General features: G+C 39.9%; 1 long non-coding RNA gene across 1 annotated transcript; it reads right to left on the reverse strand.

Annotated features, from left to right (window-relative positions):
• Window positions 1-457: 457 nt before the first annotated feature.
• Window positions 458-2451, reverse strand: LOC147450226 (uncharacterized). The gene is made up of 3 exons (XR_015189259.1): window positions 2166-2451; window positions 1214-1744; window positions 458-1129 (listed from the first exon to the last, which is right to left on the reverse strand). It is a non-coding gene; the product is annotated as an uncharacterized LOC147450226 (long non-coding RNA).
• Between the last annotated feature and the right edge of the window lie 16166 nt (window positions 2452-18617).

The following is an 18617-nucleotide window of genomic DNA, read 5'->3' on the forward strand; positions in this document are numbered from 1 at the left end:
TTTTGGTGGAGTAGACGGGGGTGTATTACTATTGTAGTGCCCTTCCTAAATAGATTCCCAATCTGCCATTATAAGCTTTAGAGGAGTCTTTCCATTTGTTGGAGCTTTGTATTTACTATGACTTTGGGGCAGGAAACAATGGTTATTTGGATAGATTACCTTGTGTAAGGCATCTGGCCGCTCGGTCACCAATGAGGGCCCACTTAGAGGACATGAAATTGTGACTTGATGTGGACAACCCTGCACTCATATCATATCATTAAAGAGAGAGAGAGAGAGAGAGAGAGAGAGAGAGAGAGAGAGAGAGAGAGAGAGAGAGAGAGAGAGAGAGCTTTAAACTTCAAATGATAAAAAGAGAGAGAAGAATGAATGTAACATTCCATAGCATTCCAAAAATATCTCCAAGGCCTCGATAGCCATGCATGGTTCACATAAGTATACCCCTCATAATGGTCTCTCTCCTCTCCTTTGGGAGTGAAACATCCACAATAGTGATGTCCTTCCATAACTCCTCCAACTCCTCAATTTGGGGCTTGACGTAGACATCCAAATAGTTTCCACTTTGTACTTCTCTGGCACAAGGAAAGAGAGAAGTATATTTCTTGTTTTGGTAGTCTCCTATGGTGGAATATTGTAGTTGATGATCACTACGGACCAAGTGCTCCATGATGTAGACTTGGTGTCAAAGGGATTGACGCCGTCACTTGCCAACCTAAGCTTCAAGTGTTGAGGCTCTAGCCCGAACTCGAGCCAATGAGTCTCGATGTGTCTCCATGCAGGTGAATTGGTAGGGATACACAACATCCCATCATTTGGGCAGTGGTTGGTGTGCCATGTGAGAAGCTCCACTATAGGCGTGCTTTTAAACATGTGCTAAATCTGAGGGATAAGTGGAAAATTCCTCAATGCCTTGTGGGGTAGTTGAGCCCCGCTCACGCCGATCTTGTAGCGTGCTTCCGTGCACACAAAACATGATGTAATGAGTGCATGTTCATTACTGTATAGTATGCAATCGTTGATGTATGCATGGATACGCTTATACTCCATGCTAAGTACGGTGACATACGAGCTTGCTCGTCAATGATCCGGAGGCATGTGGTGATCTTTAAGAAGCATTGTGCCCATCAAACTACAACGAAATAAAAAATTATTACAAATGCAAGGGGGGCCAACAAGAATTTCTAATTATAAAAAATGCTTAAATAGAACTTACCCAAGAAGTGTATCTACACTTGAATTGCTCCAATCAAATTTTGCTCTCAAGTTGAGGACCTCCAACGATGCTCGGAGTATCCTTTAGTGCAAGGTCTACAATCCTCCTCAAACATGTTGGCTTCATGTACCAATAACTCATTTACTATGTCGAATATGTGCCCGTCCTCAGATTCCAAGCCCTTGAGACGTATGTGAAGGCGTTGTCAAAGTGGAACTAGTTACACAATCACCTCTTGCCATGCCTTCCCTCAGTATCTCTTGCCATTGTCTTTCAGCCTTGCATGCCTCTCTACCACCACCGAACACAGACCAATGGGGGGCATCCTCAAGCGATGGGGGGATTGCACTCCCATCTACTCGAGTGCTTTTTTGAGAGCTCCAAAGCCCTTCATTCTCCACATGATCCAAGGAAATGCGCCTCAAGCGAGGGATTGCCCTTTTGCACTTGGCGCAAGGACAAGGTAGTTCTTCCTTTAATCATCGATCGCACTCGAGGCCATTTTGGGGGGCCCACGATCATCCCAATCGTCTTGCACATGCGTAAAAGAGAGACAAGTTAATTCAAAAATTTATTTAAAAACACATGTGCTCTAAAAAATGAACAATTAGTAGATTAGGTATCAGCTAGACTTTCAAGAGGAAAAATGAGAGAAGTGACTAAAAAAATATTTAGATAAAGTACAATGAATAGGAAAGAGAGCAAAGCTTAATACAAATAAAAATAGTATTGAAAATATAATCTTAAAAAATGCAATGAGTAAGATTAGAAAGAGAATCCAAAAAATAATCTAAAAAGGTACTAAAGAGGGTGGAAAATGGGGTTGCAAAAGTCAGCAACATCGGATACTTTTTTGAACGTTGGATTTTCACGTATGCAGTAATATACACGGTAATAATTGGTGATGATAAAAAAGAAATAGAGCAAAGTATGTCGTGTTATTTGAGCATACATTTCTCTTCAAACATTGCCGCCATCGCACCTGTTGTGCCTTCCTCTCCATCTCTCCATCTCTCCCTCTCAAATTCTACCCTCTCTCTCTCTCTCTCTCTCTCACACACACACACACACACACACACACACACACACAACCACTCTTTGGTGGAGCGCTACATCATTCGTCGTTGGAGAGAAAAGGGTGGACCACGAGAGGAAAGGGTGGATATAAGAAGAATCAATCGCGCGAAGGCTCTACACAAGAGGACGACAAGAAGATTCAATCGTTAACAAAATGCAAGAGGTAAGCTTCTATACAACCCCCCATCCCCCCCCCATTGTCTTAAACACAAACACATTAACATATACATATGTAAAGCTCTCATACCTCTTGCATGTTTGTAGTCGGTGTTTGCTTCTTTGCGCTCACTTTGCTTGCTTGCTTGAGTTCTTGGTTGTCCTCACGTTGGTTACTTGATTTCTTGTTGTGAGCATGTGATTATCTTGTAGGTGTTTTCTTGTTTTCTTTTTTGTGTGTGATTAAGAAAAGAGTAAAAGGAGAGAGAGGGAGATATCAATGTAGATTTAATAGTTAATGTTAAGTTCGTGTTGAAGTAGATAGAGAAAGGAAATAAATGGAATTTTCTTTTGTATGTTTAATGTTAAGTAAAAAGTGGACATAAAAATGTTTTATGTAAAAGATGTGTAATGAAAAAAAAGCCAAAAAGTTACACATTAAACAAAAGACCTAAAAAAAACAAACTTTGAGAGAGAGAGAGAGAGAGAGAGAGAGAGAGAGAGAGAGAGAGAGAGAGAGAGAGAGAGAGAGGGGGGGGGGGGGAGGGGGGGGGGGGAGGGGAGAGGAGAGGAACAGATAGAGGAAAATAGGGAGACATAGAGGTAAAGAGAGACAGAGAGGTAGAGATAGAGATAGAAAGAGAGTGTCAAATAGGGAGAGATATAGAGAGGTAGAGATAGAGATAGGGATATATATATATATATATATATATATATATATATATATATATATATATATATATAGAGAGAGAGAGAGAGAGAGAGAGAGAGATAATCTCCCTTCTTCCTGACCCAACCCCTTCCATCGCAAGGAACCACCCCCCTCACATCACAGGCCCCACACCATTTCATTAACTCGTGCTTTGCCCAAGCCTCCCCAACAGTCTACAGGTGGTCAGCGAGCATCTTCTAGCAGCGCACAACGACATTCATCTCAGGGTAGCAAGCGTAGGTAGAATTGGGGGAGGGGGGGGGGGGGGGGGGGGGGGAGGGGGCTCTTGTTGGGAGGCTTGTTTTGATGGTGGAGGGGAATAGACTCACATGTTTTGGAGCATGCATCTCCAACCACAGAGGACGAGGTCACAGATGCGCCCATGTCAAACACACATGGGTGATATTACATGGCAAAGTGGTGGCGATTGACTTTGGGACTTCCCATGGGAGAGCTTTTCTTCGCCATCTATAGATTCTTATACATTCAATGTATAAGAACTGCTTTATAAAATTCAACGACCAAGTGCCTGATCATGCTTGCTATGTCGAGGAAGCGTTGCATACTCGGTTTTCATATGCCTTCGACCAGCAGTTCTCATCACAGTGGCTGGAGGGGTATATCAAAACATTTTTAAAAAATAAGCAATCAAGTGTACGACGTGCATCGGCCAATCCAATTGCAAATCTAGATAGGAACTATCGTGGTGGGAACATGGCCAATGCAGAGTGGGAGTGGGCAATGCAAGAAAAGACTGAGCAAGCTACAACGAGCTCATCCTACAGGAAACAATGAGAAGCTCGGGCTAGGAAAACTCCCACGCTCTATGGCTCGAGAGGCAAAGCAGCTTGGAAAGATAAATACGTAAGTTATTTTTAATTGTGCAAGTTTGGATAACAAAAGTGTTTTAGCTTGCTAAACCTTTTTGCATAATATTAACTTAGGAAAATATCACTGTGAACCATCTTACTAGAGAGAGTCAAGTATCGAGAAGGACACACAAGGTTCAATACTTGGCGATGGTTGTTGGAAACCATAATATTTCTCGCAAGCAATTTGACTCAGGAGTCAGAACGCTACAAGCGGCAAGTGTGTAAGACAACGAATATTATATTAAAAGTTGATTTGGGTTATTGATTTATCTAAATTGTCTTTGGTTGGTGTAGAGCCAAGGCAATTCAATGTATGCAGCTCAAGAGGAGGAGGATTAGGATACATTGAAATTTCTTATCTAATCCTCTTTTACAAGTGCATATGTGGCACAAAAAAAACCCTTATATTTTGTATATAAAACTCGTTTGTCGATTTGGCTTTATTTGTCATGGTTTCAAAGTCTTGTTCTGTTCTGTCTCAATTTGCAAAGGTCACGTATGAGTTGTAATTTGAATATTTATTTAATAATTTTTAGAAAACAATGATATTTTACATGTTTTATGCAGGTCAAAAATAAAGATGCTCATTTGGGCCACCCAATTTGGGGTGGCCCAAATGAGCATCTTTATTTTTGAAAATTCATATGGTGGTAATAAGCGTGGTAATGGCTGCGGTAATAGGCGTGGTAATAGTCGTGGATTTGTTACCTTGGCTATTACCGTGCATATTACGGAATATCCATTACCGCAATAGTTCCGACCACTATTCCCGCGCACAAAAAAATCTCCCTCCATTTTTCTTTGTTAAACCGCGGCAATACTGGACGTTCTGGAGTTTTTCTCTTATAGTGTAAGCTATAAGCTAGAGAGAAATGTAGGTCTTTGATATACTCTCTCTCTCTCTCTCTGTCTCTCTCTCTCTCTCTCCCCCTATTACTTTTACTAGTTTTATGGGTCCAACACTTGTCATAAAATCTAATATCTAACTAACCCAAATGATTTTCTCATATGAAATTGACCATTTAATGTGGGAGAATAAACAGGAACAAGAGTTAGAGTATATACATGTGCTTATGGATCTGCCTCAACACGGGGCCAAAGTCAATGGGTCCAAATGAGAGATAGTTTGTCAAAGAGCTAGCAATGGAGCTTAAAGACCTTAGGGTTATCTTCATTAAAGACCTCCAAAGGTTAGTGTTAAAAGTCCTTAGACCTAGGTCCTTAGGCTACGCTAGGCCCATGCATTTGGTGTTTAATAATTAAGATGCTAGGCATGCTTGATGACTAAGGTCCTTGACCAAGCTGGCCTTGTGCTTAAGGTGTTCCAAAGTCAACAAGAAACCCTGCAAAAGGCGGGGGAGTCTACAAGATAGGGGCATGAGAGAGAGTGAACCCATGCTCATGCTAAGCCTATACCTTTTGACTATGCTTGAGAAGCTTCCCATGCTTGGAGGGTAAGTTAGTTGAGGGACTTGAGTCACAAAGATGCCCTACAAAGGAGAGGGCAAGCCCCAAAGCTAGGGGAAAGTTTGACCAACCTCTCACTCACCCAAAGAGCACCCCTTCCTCAAGGGGCACAAGGACACATGTCAAGTTCTCCATATGCTTAACCACATGGGGTGTTTGAATCCTATTGGCTAGGCTAAAGAGGGGTCCAATGAGCATTTAGTTATTTAATAAATTGTCTAAAGCATTTTCCAAGACCTTTGTCTCAAAGGGGGAAGGAGGACACTTGTCCATTTGCTACCATGGTTGCTTGATATGAAATATGCATGTGATTGGCTAGGATTACAGGGGTCCAATCAAATGTAGGCATTAGCTACAATGAGGGGTCGACCAAAGCAAGATGGAGGGTGATTGGGGGGTATTAGTCTCTCACACACACTCACATGCTCATTCTCACTTGGTGAAAGTGCAAGAACTCCATCTCCTTCTGCAAGCTTGTTGAGAAGTTGAGAGCCTACACCAACACTCTTGGCTATGGAATGCAAATCCAACCAAGAGCCATGCTTACGCTTTCCATCTTCTCCATCTTCATTACTATGCTATTATGCTATGCTAAGTAAGAAGAGTGATGATAAGTGAGGAACTATTTCTTTCTCATATGAATGTTTCTTCTTCCTCTTCCACCCTCATTCCCCACCATCTCTCTTCACCTTTGAAGGTGTTTGAGGCCTTGGGACTGAGGCTGGGGATGGTTAATGATTTTGCAAAGGTTATCTTATTCTTGTGATGCATGAAATTTTCCATCTTCATTTCATCACCTAGGTCTCAAGGAAACCAAGGATTGTATTGTATCAAGTCTCTCTTTATGGCAGAATCTATAATACAAAAGCCTATTGGAGGGGGCGGGGGGGGGGGGCAGCTCCACATAAACCCGGTCCTCAAAGTTCTCTAATTCTCTCTCTTGAAAAATAATTGGTAATGCAAAGCTAATTAGAGTATAATGGTTATGTTGCTAGTGCTAATTAAGTTCACCTCTATGTTCTCAAAGTAGTCTCATAAAAATGCTCACTATAGTTCTTTTAATTCGGCTATTCTTAATGTTCATAGGCCATTTCCATTACATTGGTATCAAAGCCAATGGTTTCTCTTTTCTTGCTTAAGAAGAGAGGTCCTTAAGTTCTCCATGAAAGGTTGGACCTACTCATTGCAATAGGGTAAGTGGGACAGGGATCTATTATCTTGGTTGAGAAGGACTTAGTTCAAGGTACACAGTTGGGAACTATAGTCTTAATAATGGAGTCTCTCGAGGCTTTGCTTTGGCTTAAACATTATTGAGCTACTAGCAAGCTCAACAGGAACCATAATCAACCGAGCAATGTTAGACCCTCTACAGTAGTCTTTGCAATCAACAATCTCTAAACCGGGTGTGGCTACTTGAGAACTAATTTTCAAAGGTAAAGAAGAGTAGCGACTAAGGTTTTTGAGGGTACCAAAGCACAAAGTAATTTTAAACATAAGTTTAATCAGTGTGGATGACAATAATCAAGAGAGTAGAATGAATACAACATTTGGTCTTTATGAATATCTTGTCATGCCTTTTGGTTTGACAAATGCTCTAGCCACGTTCAATCATTTAATGGAGAAAATATTCTATCGCAAATTCACTTGAGTGTTCTTTGATGATATCATCATCTACTCCAAGTCCTTGGAGGAGCACAAGCAATATCTCTATGTATTTTTTCAAGCTTTGAGGGAGAACAAGCTTTTTATCAATAAAAAAAGAGTGATTATTTTTCCTTCAAGAGATTTGATACTTAGGTCATATTATCTCTCAGGATGGTATCCGTATGGATCCATCTAAGTTAGAGGTAATAAAGGCATGGCCTAATCCAAGGAATCTACATGAGCTAAGAAGCTTTATTGGTATGTGTGCATACTATAGACACTTCATAGCAAAATTCTCTCAAATAGCAGGACCATTGCATGACTTAACAAAGAATAACGTTAGTACTCAAATGGACTCAAGAGAAGAAATTCTTGTGGAAACTAAGTCTCCCAAGCCCTAAATGGATTAGTCATCCATCTTGGAATGATGTCGTACGGTAAAAAGGGATCCTCTACCCGCTAAGAAACATAGACTAAAGACTAAGGCTTTATCATCTCTACCTCATAGTCGAGACGACTATGATTTCCACGGAGAGGTGATGTCATAAAATCTAATATCTAACTAACCCAAATGATTTTCTCATATTAAATAAATCATTTAATGTGGGAGAAAAAACGAGAACAAGAGTTAGAATATAGTCATGTGCTTATGGATCTATCTCAAAACGAGGCCAAAGTCAATAGGTTCAAATGAGAGATGGTTTGTCAAAGAGCTAGCAATGGAGCTTAAATACCTTAGGGTTAGCTACATTAAAGACCTACAAAGGTTAGTGTCAAAAGTCCTTAGACCTAGGGTCTTAGGTTAAGCTAGGCCTATGCATTTGGTGTTTAATAATTAAGATGCTAAGCATGCTTGATAACTAAGGTCCTTGGCCAAGCTAGCCCTGTGCTTAAGGTGTTACAAAGTCAACAAGAAACCCTACAAGGGGGGGGGGGGGGAGCCTACACGCTAGGGGCATGAGAGAGAGTGAACCCATGATCATGCTAAGCCTATAATTTTTGACTTAGGTGCTTGAGAAGCTTCCCATGCTTGGAGGGTAAGGTACTTGAGGGGCTTTAGTAAAAGAGATGACCTACAAAGGAGGGGGAAAGCCCCAAATCTAGGGAAAATCTTGACCAACCTCTCACTCACCCAAAGGGCACTCCTTCCTCAAGGGGCACGACACATGTCAAGTTCTCCCTATGATTAGCCACATGGGGTGCTTGAATCCTATGGGCTAGGCTAAAGAGGGGTCCAATGAGTTAGTTATTTAATTAATTGTCTAAAGCATTTCCAAGCCCTCTCTCTCAAAGGGGAAATGAGGACACTTGTGCATTTGCTACCATGGTTTCTTGATATGCTCTATGCATGTGATTGACTAGGATTAAGCAAGCTGGGGGGGTGCTTGGGGGGTATTAGTTTCTCACACACACTCACATGCTCATTCTCACTTGGTGAAAGTGCAAGAACTCCATCTTCTTCTCCAAGCTTGTTGAGAAGTTGAGAGCCTACACCAACACTCTTGGCTATGGAATGAAAATCCAACCAAGATCCATGCTTTAATGCTTAAGCTTTCCATCTTCATTACTATGCTATTATGCTATGCTAAGGAAAAAGAGTGACGATAAGTGAGGAACTATTTCTTTCTCATATGAATGTTTCTTCTTCCTCTTCCACCCTCATTCCCCGCCATCTCTCTCCACCTTCGAAGGTGTTTGAGGCCTTGGGACTGAGGCTAGGGATGGTTAATGATTTTGCAAAGGTTATCTTATGCTTGTGATGCATGAAATTTTCCATCTTCATTGCATCACCTAGGTCTCAAGGAAACCAAAGATTATATTGTATCAAGTCTCTCTTTATTATGAGAGAATCTATAATACAAAAGCCTATAGGAGGGGGGACCGGCTCCACATAAATCTGGTCCTCAACTGTTGTCAAGTTTTCTAATTCTCTCTCTTGAAAAAGTATGGCTCATGCCAAGTTAATTAAGTAGAATGGTTATGTTGCTACTACTAATTAACTTCACTCTCTATGTTCTCAAATTAGTCTCATAAAAATGCTCACTATAGTTCTTTTAATTCCGCTATTCTCAATGCTCATAGGCTATTTTCATTAACAATTGTGGAATGAGATAAAGGAGGACCGAGGGACAAAAGGCTTGACATATTAGGCCGACAATCACAAGGCAATGAAGTGGTGCTAATAGTTTCTTGTAGATGAGTAGATGCAAGTTTTCAAAGAAATCAAGGCCCAATATTAGAGGTTAAAGGATTGGCGATGGTACAGGACTATCGAGAGGTCATCAAGGAGTCTCCATTTATGAGGGAAAAGCTCGTTGTAGGATGTGAGTCAACAGGTGCAATTGAAGCAAGCCCTTTTAGTTTCTCTCTCTCTCTCTCTCTCTCTCTCTCTCTCTCTCTCTCTCACACACACACACACACACACACACACACACACACACACACACACACACACACACACACACCATGAGGTAGTCATCCTTGGTCGACACACAAGCAATGCCAGAGCCTCAGGACTAAATAACACACAACATTAAATGAGGGTGGTGGTGAGGGGATCCACGGAATATATATCGCATGAGTTTAATGTATTTTTGGCTAGTCGTGGGATAAAACACCAATGTACAGTGCCGTATACACCTCAAAAAACTTGTGTTGCTGAAAGAAAAAATAGGTCGACGCTTACAAAAATGGCACGATGCATGGTGAAGATTCAAGATTTTCCACATTCATTTTGGTTTGAGGCCATCATGTGTGATACTTATGTACTTAACTAGTGTCGTACAAAAGCTTTGCAGTCTATGAATCCTTATTAATCATGGCATGATAGAAAGCCATCTATTGATCACACTCGTGTTTTTGGCTGTTTGGCTTACGCTTTGGTGCCACAAACGCAAAACAAAAAGTTGGATTATAAGAGAGATTGCTAAATGCATTTTTTTTGGGTTACTGACAGAAAAGGTTATAGGTTGTACCATCTGCAAAAAAAACGTATCTTGGTTTCACAAGATGTTGTGTTTGTGGAAGATTCTTTTGTGAAATATTTTGTTCAGCCCCTGTTGTCATGTACTAGAGACAATTATGTAAGCTCAAAGGACAGTTATGAATGAACCACACCTACAAGAAAAAACCTAATTTGAGGCGGAAACAACCAGAAGCAGTCTATGCTCCAAGAGTGTTGAAGTGGTGCACCAGCAAAAATACACAAACCGTGATAGTGCTTCTATAACTGGAACAATTGCCACTACCTCCAAGGTATCAAATTGGACCCAACAATGCACTACAAGGAGGGGACCGCAATAGGGGATGGGGAAACAATAACCTTCTTCTCATAATAATAGGACCATTGTGCATTATGTGCAGCCCATCGAGTCTCTCGTAACTCATCCAACGATGCCACAAACTATTTACTATGAGGAACCAGCCGAAAGCCATGTGAGGGAGACGAAGCATATAGCGTATGCCCCTGAAGAAAGTCCATTTTGGGCTAGCACTGATGAAGCTATTGAACCTTCATATGTGGATCAAAAATCTAGAAATTGATTCACGATGGATGAAAACATGCTCATGTTCATAGTAAACTAGAACTACAAGCCCAGGGGATATCCATCTAGGGCAGGCCAGCCAATTGGGGCACCAAGGGCCTATGTTATGAATGTGGAGTAAACTAGAACTACAAGCCCAGGGGATATCCATCTAGGGTAGGCCAACCAATCGGGGCACCACCATCGACCATACCTAAGGGCCTATGTTATGAATGTGGAGATGACCATTGGGCAAGAGAGTGTCCACATAAAGGTCAACGATAATTTTTTTTGGAATTTATGACGGGTGTGGGAGAGATCACTTGATTCAAAACTGTGCAAAGAACCCTGACGATCCGGGGAAGGCAGCTGTTAATATCATTTGAAGTTTACCATGCACAAGTGGATTTGAGTCTGAGCCAATAGTTCTAGTCAAAGTGGTGACTAGAGCTCAAGCTCAAGAGTAGCAAAAAATCAGCTTGTAGTGGATGATTTGAAACTTCTCAAACAAACTAAATTTGAAAATGGGTCAATTAAGACTCAAAGAAAATCTTGAAAAACCAAACGAAACAAAATAAAAGCAAAAAGGTTGAAGGAAAAAACAGCTTTGGAAACTGAATTGAACCAAACAAAAGGATTTCTTAGATGCGATCATGAGAGCAAGAACATGCAAGGAGGTTGGAAGAGTTGACTGACTCATGCGGTTTAGTGTTGGTGAAAAAAGTGAATGAGCAATTAGGCTCTATGTTGCAAGCCTACGAGATAAGACTCAACAACAACCAAACTTTGAAACAAAGATTATTGATCTATTGCATCCTGAATTCAAAACTAAATAGATGGAGATGTGCAAATACTCAAACTACTCAAGCTCTGATGCATTTGGAAAGCACAAAAACTCCTGATCTAATAATGCATGAGCTTGAAAGGTAAAAACAGGGGCGTGTGAGAAAACCAGCACATACGAACAACATAAAATTCAAGGATTCTGTGACCGATGTGGAAGGGATAATTTGCTCATAATCTGTACTCAAAATCCAAATTAAAAAAATCAATTCTATGAAAACAAATAAGGACGAGCCCTGGACTATTGTGATTGTTGCAAACACCACGGATGAGGCTAAATCCTTAGAGATACAAACAACTCTTGAAATAGACAAACCGTGGCCACACAGTCACTATGGAAAATAGTCAAAAACAAAAAAGACAGAAGTGTCACATTGCTATCAGCACCAATCCCTGAAATCAACATGGATCATGAGAGCTATTTGGGGAATATTCATTCATTGCATGGAGATGCAGGAACGAAGGTTTTGATAGAGAGTAAACATGGGACTTTAAGAACTTTACCATCCTTTGTAAGGGAATAAAAGACAAAATCTGAGATAAGAATTGTCTCATCACAATGGAAATTTATTCCACGGGTGACGGATACAAAAAGCTTGCACGATCTATTGTCTTCTCTTATAAGGTGCACAATTACTCTCGCACAACTTTTGAAAATCAAACCATACTTAAGGGGACAAATGAGTAAAAATTTGGAAAAGATGGGAGTGATCCATCCACAAGGTGACATCATGGACAAAATTAATAAAACAAATCATCTTGAGAAACCAAAAGTAGAACCTGTCCTAGTGAATAAGGTAGGCGATTATTGTGAGGGTGAAGAAGAAAACACCACCCTACCTGTGGAATACAAGGGAGTAACAACCATTGTGATACTTGACATTGGGGTCGAAATAGCCATCACTACAAAAGAGATCTGGGAGAAAAGGGGAATACCAGCTTGCAAGAAAATGTGCACGAAATTTCAATTAGCTAACGGGTATGTGGAAAGACCCTTAGGAATTTTGGAACAAGTAATAGTATCCTCATGTGGGATAGAATACGAACATACCTTTGTGGTAGTAGATTTTGCAAAAGGCAACAATTTTGAAGTTATTTTGGGGTGACCCTTTATGCGTCAACTCAAGATGATTCAACATTGAAGCACAAGGGAATCATAACCAAGGTTAACACCAAGGACCATAGTTACAGGGACGTAAACCGAACTCCGATAGAAGACTTTCCTATCACAATGGACACCAGAACATATTTTTCTGCTTGGCTAGTGAAGGATGCTCATATTTGGATGTGTGGAGCATCAAAATGAGAGAACCTTAAAGGGAGGATTGCATCCTAGAGCGTTCATTAGAAGACAACTACTACATGAAGGAACCATTTTCAAAGGAGTTGTTTGAACCCTTTGGATGGGAGAAAATATAGGCGACTCTTGATGTCTGTGTAAATGAGGTAACCAATACGACATTTGCAACAAAGATGGTTATGACATAGACCCTTTCTAATGGTATCCGCTATCCATGGATGAAACCAAAGATATATCTGACACGGTAGAGACAAGCAATCGTAAACGGATAGTGGACAAAGTTATTTTGGCAGGATCTTTCACATGATGATGAGGATGAATACCACGATTCAAGGAGAAATGAACTAGGGAACGATACAAAAGAAGAACTTTCAAGTGGCTCTACAAACAAAAATGCAACAAAACAAGATGAGCCAATTTCCTACAAGTTTCCTAACCAAAAAATACGGAGACAAAAGAGATATCAAAGGAGACAAATAACAAACCAACAAAACAAAATTGAGAAACCAATGCCAAAATTGATGACCAAAATGTGATATCTCATGCTCCTAGGAGGAGGTGATTGTGTTTGAGACAAAATCACCAGAAGACCCTTGAAGTAGACAAGCTTTTGGGCAAACTCAGAGAAACAAAGCCAAAAACAACTGAAAGACAAGACTGAAAAACCATGCACAATGTCAAAAATTGAACACAAAAGTGAATACTAAAGGTTAAAACAAACATTGAAGAAGGTGTGGACTACAAAAATGGAAAGTGAGGAGGCCTCTAAGTAAAACAAAATTGATGCACCCTCTCAGACAAAAAATACACAATTCAAGACCGTCGTATTGTGGTAGAGCAGCCAATGTGAGAGCCTAAAGAATCGGGAACATCATATGACGGGCTTGAAAATGCGATGAGGTTTGATTTGGTAGAACCAAGGAAAGAACCAAGACTAGCTTACATAGCCACAGATCTTACTGAGAAAGAGGAACAATTGTTGATAGCTACCCTGAAACAATATGAAGATGTGTTTGCCTAGTCGTACAAAGATATGAAAGGGGTGGATCCTAGCATTTTCCAACACATGATTCTCCTCAAGTGTGATGCTAAACCATGCTGACAATGTCCCTACCCTTATAATGAAATATTTGCAAAAAAATCAAAGAAGAGATAGACAAGCTAAAAGAGGTAGAATTTATCTATGAGATCAAACACACGGAGTGGATGTCACCAATTGTAGTGGTACCAAAAAAGAACAGTAAATTATGAGTGTACGTAAATCTCAAACATGTGAGTGTTGCTACGATCAGAGACAACTATCCATTGTCCATCACAGATCATGGGATTGAAAGAGTCACTGGAAAGGAAGCCTACAACTTTCTAGATGGCTTTTTAGGCTATAAACATCTCACAATCAAGTTGGAGGATCAACACAAAATAGCCTTTACAACAAAACGGGACATATTTGCATATAGGGTAATTCCATTTGCTCTAACCAATGTGTTTGCCACATTCTAAAGGTTGATGAGTCGTGCATTCAAAGAATATCTAAGATAATTCTTAGAGATCTACATGGATGACATGTATGTGCATTCTCTCCATCAAAATGAACATGTCAAACACTTAAAGAGATACTCCCAGTAGGAATCTGGTGGCCTACTTTGTTGATGAATGTCGCATATTATGTGAGACAATGTGATGCTTGCCAACGTACTAAAGTACTGGTGCTACATGATGACATGCCAATAGGAGCACGAGATTTTGCCAAATACGAAATAGACTTTGTAGGGCCTATCTTGCCCTTGACATATAGGATGCATGCTCAATACATTATAGTGGCCACAAATTATTTAACTAAATGGATCGAGGCTAAGGCAACATAAAAAAATAATGCCAGAACCACATCACAATTCTTGTACGATAATATTTTCACGTGGTATGGCCTTCTGCTTGAAATCATGAGTGATCAAGGCACTCATTTCCTCAATGACATGATTTATTATCTGTTGCATGAATTTATGGTGCTTCATTCTAAAGAAGCTCCATACCACTCTCAAACCAACAGACAAGCCGAGAGTACAAAAAAAATCTTATGCACAATGCTCACAAAAAATGTCAATGAATCTAGAATGGACTAGAATCAAAAGTTACATTCAGCCTTATGGGTATATCGGGTAACATATAAAACACCACAGAAAAACACCTTTCAACTTAGTGTATGGGATAATGTAATGCTGCCGATCGAGTTCTTGATTCCTACACTACGTGCAGCAGGCTTGGGATGTATTGGGCATGAGTTGCCTGATAGACTGGATCACCTAATTCAACTAGACAGGACAAGATTGAAATTGGTTGTAGCTATGCATGTGAAAAAATGATAAATACAATAATTCCATGACCAACATGTGAAAAACAAGGAATTTCAAAAGGGTGACTACATTTTAATCTACACCCTTAAGGGTGACTAAAGCGAGGCAATGGTCCATTTGTGATCAACGACATATCACCAAGTGGAGCTATCCAACTTGTAACATTAGAGGGAGAGGTGATTTCTAACTAGATAAATGGATGGAGATGAAAAGAGTATCAACAATCTCTCACTGTGAACATCTAGAAAAGGTACATTTAGCTAAGGAGAGAAAAAAAAACTTCAATCAATTAAAGATCAGGCACAAGAGGAAGCTCGGATGTGGAGTTTAAAATGCAAAGGACAATTTCAACCACCACCTCATATTTCAGCAGTCAGATCGAATAAACTTGGGTAGGCGGTATGGATGTTTGGATCAATGTCCAGCTAGACAATGGAACAACCGAGCAAGCACTTGTGATGCTAGAGCACATGTCAATGCTATGCAATATTCAAACTACCTGAAACTATCAAAGTGAATCATTGAAACAACTCAAATTAAGCTCAAAGCGGCCAACAAGGAAACCGTGGCTAGTTTGGGACAAGCCAATGTCTCAATTAACATAGATGGCAACCACTAGCCACATCGGTTCCACATTGCGGGAAATAAAAACCTCAACAAGTGAATCATTTCGGGAGTTTCATGGATGTGCACTTACAAGGGTGTTCTAGATTGGAAAGATGACATGTTGTATTATTATCTCAAGGATAAGCCTTATGTTACGCCATTTGTGCAAATAGATCACATCTAGGATGAACAAAATCATTCAAATGAATACAACACAAGGAAAGAATTTCTTGTATCGACACCAGCACAACCTACAAGTAATTGCAAAAGAAGAATTACCAAAGTTTGGATCCAAAAATCAATCATGGCATCAAAGCCAAAGAAGATATGGATACCAAAACCAATGCTTGCTAATCAATATTGTCCCTCAATGCAATACAGCTTCCCAATTGACAAAACCAAAAAAGATAAACATAACCAACAGTGGAACTTCAATTGACATCTGAATGTTTCAACAAGATTAACAAACTACAAATGGATTCCCAAGCTAATTGGAAAAATGAAACCAATCAACAACAACAACATGGGAATGGAGAATGAAATCGTTAAACACCCAAATCTTGTTGTAGTCTCCCAACACAAGCCTCAAATGGGTCCCTAAAGTCCAACCCAATAATCTATTGGCCAAACAAGGAAGTAGCACCAAACCAAGCATTAAGAAGAGGGCATCACAGTTTCAACAACTTCTGCTCAGCAAACATACAAATAATGAAACCTCACTGGCAAAATCCATTGAACAGTTGGTTCAATACCCACATCTTGCAACACACTGTGTTACGCAATGCATCTCTTCTCTAAACATGATAGGGAAATCTTACACGGCCTTGCATAGACACATAGGTTTTGTCCATGCACATCACACAAACCTTCATCCGGGGCAACTCAAAATGGGAAGGGGGAGTAACAGTGGCTATAGTGGCTAGAGCAAAAAATTGCAGGATATTAAGGTGCAAGATGTTGAGAGATTATGTGTACATTGTATAAACTGTGTATGATGCATAAAAATTTTGGTCTTACAACATTTAGCAGATTTTTACTCTGACAAAGTATTGAGCCATATTCACAAATTCAATGACAGAGATACTTAAGACTGAGAATATGTACATACGAGTGTGAGGAATAATTTTGGTGTTTTTTTTTGCCATTTGAGTAATTTTCTTTTCTTTTTAACCTAATAATGATAAAAAAAATAATAGACAAAGCCAAGAAATTTGGATTCGAGATTTGAAAGCAAACGTCAAACCTATAAAGCAAGAGCTTTGAGCATATCAAACATGGAATGATTTGGTGAAAGTCAAATTTAGGGCTAAACTAAAATGGTCCAAAATTACAAATCAAGAGGAAATAACGACGAGGAGTTTAAATAACGAACCGTTTGAGTCGCAGTTGATATGTCATGAGAAAGGTGGGCAATATATGGTAAGTATGCACATTGCATTTGGGGTAGGTCGGGCACATTTAGTCAAAATTGGCAAGATACACCTCATTTGCATTCTGTCAGTTCAGAGAGAGAGCTAGAGAGCTTGTGTGACGTAGAGCATGGTGCAAAAGTTTTGCCTACTATAGACATATCAGACACCCACACTTCACCAGATCGGTCATGTATGATCCTCTTCAGCTCTAGAACATTTGTGAATTGCCAAAAACACCCAACAAATGCACAAAAAGTAGAATCAATCAAATGGAAGTTGGGATTTGTGCAAACTGTCAAAGGATGTTTGGAATAAGTAAACAAGTCCAAATTTAAAGATAAGTGCATAGGAATGCTTCATTCACAAGGCACAAATTGTCTATGAAGTCATAGTTGTCGGATGGGGTGGAACATGGATCACGATCCATGTCCCCCCACCTCAGTTTCCAAAAATAAGCTGTGTCAATTACTATCCTCTATAGCGCTTATAAGCTGCAACAATCATAGTGAAAAAATGTTTTTGGAAATGGATCATGATCCATGTCCCCCAAACATGCTAAAATGGGAAAAAAAATTCCATACAGTTAGAACTTGCCTTGGGAAATGGGCCCTAAAAACTTGGAGTGAAATGGACTTGGCAATCACCAAACATCAAGCCAAATGGGAAAGTCAATCTCCAAATGGTTGATCATTTTGGCCCATAATGCGGACATTTGGCCCAAACTCACAAAAAGTGCACCATTGGTTTAGGGATCTTTTCCATAGGCTGTCCCCAAAGTTTGGTCAAAATTGGGTTTGAAACATGGATTGCAATCCATGTCCCATGAAGCGTAACTATCAAGATATGGTTGCAGATTGTGTATACAAGTCAAGGAATAGGAGGTGTGGAAAATTTGAGAGTTTAGTCATGTCAAGTAATTTGATTTTCAAGTTTAGCATTGTCAAAGTGTAAAGTACAAAAATTGTGTCCATGGACAAAGTTTTGGGTATCAAAAGGAGTTGTGATGTTATTGAAACTCAAGGATTGCCAAAAATTCCTACTAAATGAATCCAAGTATTAGAGAGCCTAGGAGGGCACAAACAGACTCCAAATGCAATGAAAGTAAAGAAACAGCTAGGATTGCGGTTCTTCTTGAGCTCCAAAGCTTTTGATGGTGAATTTGCCAACCACATTGATCACAGACAGGGATCTAAAGTGCCAACCAAAACCACATATGGCAAAGTGTTGACCATTGGGTCAACAACACGACATAACTCAACAAAGCCTTATTCTCTAAGAGTTATGAAATGCTGCGGATTATGGTTAAAACATCATTTGTAAAAAGTAGGTAGTGTAGTTGCAAAAGCCGGGGTGCAATGGCACTTCCAAATTGTACATATAAATCCATTTTACCCCTTGAACTCTAGTTTAGGTTTAACCTATGGTAGCCTTAGTTTATAA

This window comes from Adiantum capillus-veneris, chromosome 9 (genome assembly GCF_014529385.1).
Source record: "Adiantum capillus-veneris isolate H3 chromosome 9, ASM1452938v2, whole genome shotgun sequence".
NCBI lineage: Eukaryota > Viridiplantae > Streptophyta > Polypodiopsida > Polypodiales > Pteridaceae > Adiantum > Adiantum capillus-veneris.